General features: G+C 31.8%; 1 protein-coding gene across 1 annotated transcript in view; it reads left to right on the top strand.

The window, feature by feature from the left end:
* The window catches only part of hemk2 (HemK methyltransferase 2, ETF1 glutamine and histone H4 lysine), a 156,782-nt gene that overhangs the window by 136,480 nt on the left and 15,302 nt on the right, over positions 1-5,000 (top strand). Inside the window, exon 2 of the mRNA XM_073938115.1 lies at positions 4,642-4,847. The gene's annotated coding sequence lies outside the window, so the exon portion shown is untranslated. The remainder of the gene's footprint in view (positions 1-4,641; positions 4,848-5,000) is intronic.

Here is a 5,000-nt window from a genome sequence, read left to right on the forward strand (position 1 = left end):
TTTAATCAGTATTATTTAATCTGTTCTTGTTATTAGTTTTTAGCTCTCTTCAAAATTCTTCTGTTTAAATATATAATAAAATAAATAAATAAGCCGACAGGGTCTGGTCCTAATAACAGCCCTAAGCTGCTGTAAAAATGCATAATGTTGTGTTTTATTTGCAGCGTAGATAAAAAGAGCATTTTGTGGTCGAGCGACTCGGAAGAGCAAAACTTTTACAGCCGATTGAAATTCTGATCTGTTCATCAGTAAAGCGAGCAGCGCCTCTAATCACAGCCCGATTCCCACAGACTTCCTCAGTAAACACAGCCTGCAGAACTCAATTAAAAACCTCAGATTCTGCTGGAGAAGAGGAAAGCCGAGTCAGATCAGTTTTACTTTATTGTCCTTTATATATATAGATCTGTGCATTCTTACAGTGACACCTCTGATATCAAACAAAGCCAGAGATTTATTTGCTCCTCTTCACTTGTTTGATAACAGAGGTGTCACTTTAAATGTCGTGTACAGAAGCTGATCTGGGATCAGTTTATCATACGGAGCACATCCATACACATGCATTCGCAGACTCAGAGGTTGCATATGAAGGGCGATGATCGACACACAGCTTTAATGGACAGAAAGTGAATGCAGACATTTTATATCAACTTCAGCATGCTTTCAAGATTAAAAAGACACAAGAATGTGGGAAAATACTTATATGACGGGGTGATAGCGGGATAGAATGGTAATGCATGTAGGAAAAGTGCTTTACAAATAAAAAAAATACTATTATTATTATGCCGCAAGTTGGCTCAGTAGTTAGCAGTGTGGCCTCACAGCAAGAAAGTTGCTGGTTTGCGCAGGAAGGTTGCTCCCTATGTTGGTGTGGGTTTCCTCCAGGTGCTCCGGTTTCCCCCACAGTCCAAACACATGGGCTGAAGGGGAATTGATCAACTAAACTGGCCGTGTATGAGTGTGTGTGTGAATGTGAGAGTGCATGGGTGTTTTCCAGTAATGGGTTGCAGCTGGAAGGGCATCCGCTGTGTAAAACATATGCTGGAATAGTTGGTGGTTCATTCCACTTCAGTGACCCCTGATAAATAAAGGGACTAAGCCGAAGGAAAATTGTTATTATTATTATTATTATAATTTATTTTTTTTATATGGGCTTTGCAAGTCAATGCACGGTCAATAACCACCCCAAGATACTTAAAAAAATATTTGATAGAGACTTCCTTATTCCCTGCAGTCTTTATAGGTGCAGATTGTGGGTAAATCAGGCCTGGGATCACACAGTGCTGTTTTTCCAGATCTGCTCGACACTACAGATGATTAAACCTCTGCTGTTTGTGCTCTTTTTGATGTGTTGTTTACAATCGCAGGCTGATTCGCTCTCAAAACACGGATCTGTTTGAGTTTGAGACTGCGTTTGCATTAAGAGCTTCGCTTGTGAACGCAAATGTTATTTTTGCATTCAACATTTTTTAACTCGTTGAGAATAAAAAAACGCTCTCATCATAGCGAACGCTCGAGAGCCTGTTTGTGTTAGATGGGTCTGCGGCTGGAGTTCAGGTTTCACAAATGATGAACAAATGTTGTTGGAGTAACGTTAATTGAACACTCAAAGTTATAATAATAATAGCTCATCTAACAGTTTTATAAATGTTACCACTTGTTTCAGAGAACGCAGTCAAAAGTAAAGAAACCACAATATTTGCAAAATAAAAAACTAATAAAGTATTGATTTTTAAATGTATTAAAATGTGTCTGGGCCTGTTTTAATCATGAATATATAATATAATATAATATAATATAATATAATATAATATAATATAATATAATATAATATAATATAATATAATACAATACAATACAATACAATACAATATAATATAATATAATATAATAACTACACTAATGTGTTAAATAGCAGAGTGTATAAAATGTAAAAGAAAAAATGAATTGAAAATATATAGAATTATATATTGAAAATAAAATATAAATATATGAATTAAAAACAAATATTAAATAAATTCATGTAAATTAAATTAATATAAATAAAATAAAGTACATTTATAAATGTATGAAAAGAAGTGATATAGTTAAATTGTAAATAATATAGATTTATTTTTTACAAATTAAAATAAAATAAATATTTAATAAATAATATTGTATCTAAAAAAATTATAAAGTAAATTAATACATTTATAAAAATAGATCAAATCAAATTATACATCAAAATATAGAATAATATAATTCAGTTGTAGATAATATAGAAATATTTTATGAAATAAAAACAAAAAGTTAATAAATTCAAATAAGCAAATTAATTAAATATATAAAATAAAAACAATAATTGTTTTGAAGCAGTTTCGATAAGAATTATGTAAGAATGAAAGGAAATTAAATGCACTTCATTTATGAACTTGTGTGTGTGTGTGTGTGGACAATAGTGCCGAAAGCTCCATGTATGGTCCCTTACACACATACACACACACGCACAGCCACACACACACACAGGTTGATGTGTGTCTCTGATTGGCTGTAAAGTGTGTGAAGCTCTACATCTGGAGCTGTAAACTTATAGAGCCGCAGGCAGAGATTTACTCAATCCTGCTAGATTTCCTCCGGTCTGCACTGAGTGACCTGTGAATTGCTGACCTCTAGAAAACCGGCTACATCCACAATGCTGTTTCTTTCTTTTTCTTTTTTGCAGATTCTCAAAATGTTGCATCCATACATGTAGCATTTCAAGAAATATCTGCATGCCAAAGAGTCCAAGAACACCCCAACTCTCTCTGTGCTGTAAACACAGATGCCAAAAATCTTATCAGACTAACTAAAATCAGACTATGTAAATATCAGACTAACTAAAATCAGACTATCAGACTAACTAAAATCAGACTATGTAACTATCAGACTAACTAAAATCAGACTAACTGATTATCCGACTAACTAAAATCAGACTATGTAACTATCAGACTAACTAAAATCAGACTAACTGATTATCAGACTAACTAAAATCAGACTATGTAACTATCAGACTAACTAAAATCAGACTAACTGATTATCAGACTAACTAAAATCAGACTATGTAACTATCAGACTAACTAAAATCAGACTAACTGATTATCAGACTAACTAAAATCAGACTATGTAACTATCAGACTAACTAAAATCAGACTAACTGATTATCAGACTAACTAAAATCAGACTATGTAACTATCAGACTAACTAAAATCAGACTAACTGATTATCAGACTAACTAAAATCAGACTATGTAACTATCAGACTAACTAAAATCAGACTAACTGACTATCAGACTAACTAAAATAAGACTATGTAACTATTAGACTAACTAAAATAAGACTATGTAACTATCAGACTAACTAAAATCAGACTAACTGATTATCAGACTAACTAAAATCAGACTAACTCATTATCAGACTAACTAAAATCAGACTATGTAACTATCAGACTAACCAAAATCAGACTAACTAATTATCAGACTAACTAAAATCAGACTAACTGACTATCAGACTAACTAAAATCAGACTATGTAACTATTAGACTAACTAAAATAAGACTATGTAACTATCAGACTAACTAAAATCAGACAAACTGATTATCAGACTAACTAAAATCAGACTAACTGATTATCAGACTAACTAAAATCAGACTATGTAACTATCAGACTAACCAAAATCAGACTAACTAATTATCAGACTAACTAAAATCAGACTATGTAACTATCAGACTAACTAAAATCAGACTAACTGATTATCAGACTAACTAAAATCAGACTAACTGATTATCAGACTAACTAAAATCAGACTAACTGACTATCAGACTAACTAAAATCAGACTATGTAACTATCAGATGAACTAAAATCAGACTAACTATCAGACTAATTAAAATCAGACTAACTGACTATCAGTTTACCTAAAATCAGACTGACTATCAGACTAACTAAAATCAGACTGACTATCAGACTAACTAAAATTAGACTGACTATCAGACTAACTAAAATCAGACTATCTGACTATCAGACTAACTAAAATCAGACTATCTGACTATCAGACTAACTAAAATCAGACTATCTGACTATCAGACTAACTCAAATTAAGATTTAGTCTGTGGGTACCCTGTAGAATGCTTTCAATCGATGTGAGGTTACTGCTACAAATTGATATCATTTTAACAGTTGTGATCTAAACAGTGTCTGTGTACATAGATGTGTGTGCTGGAGAGAGAGAGTTTCCCTGTGTGTGTATGTGTGTGTGAATGCGATGCAGTTTCTCTGTGCCAGTATAAGCCAGCTTGACTTTAACACACTGCAGCTGTGTGTCCAGATGAACTCTGATCTGACCTCTCGCTGCTTCACCTTTGGTTAATAAGACTTGATTAGTTGTGTTTGTTAAGCTGACATCACTCTTATATTGCTCAAATTAGAGTCTGACACTTAAACAAACCTATAACCTGGACTATTAGACTTTTCCCACACTTCAGATGACAGATTAATTAACCTGACTGTTGTTTTTTATTAAGCGGATATTATTTGTCACTAATAGATTTTCATGGTGATTTTTACATGTTTACACTCATAAAGGTGTTTGTGTGGTCACACTTTATTATAAGGTTTCATTATTTAATGTTAGTTAATGAATCTAGTGACAAAAACTAATAATGAACAATACTTGTATATTTATTAAACATTGTTCAACATTTACTGATGTATTATTTAAGAATTATTAAAAACCCAGTGCTTGTTAACATTAGTTAAATTTTTATACTGTTTTGATTGATCATTGATTTTTTGCATTTTTTTTTGCAATTGACTGCATTTTTATTGTTTCGATTGATCGTATTTTTTACAAAAAAATTTGATTGATCGCATTTTTTATATTTTTTTCGACTGATGTAATTTTTATTGTTTCGATTGATCGCATTTTTACAAAAAAATTGATTGATTGCATTTTTTACATTTTTTTCAGTTGATCAAAATGTTAAAATTTTT

Source organism: Danio rerio, chromosome 1, assembly GCF_049306965.1.
Source record: "Danio rerio strain Tuebingen ecotype United States chromosome 1, GRCz12tu, whole genome shotgun sequence".
Classification (NCBI taxonomy): domain Eukaryota; kingdom Metazoa; phylum Chordata; class Actinopteri; order Cypriniformes; family Danionidae; genus Danio; species Danio rerio.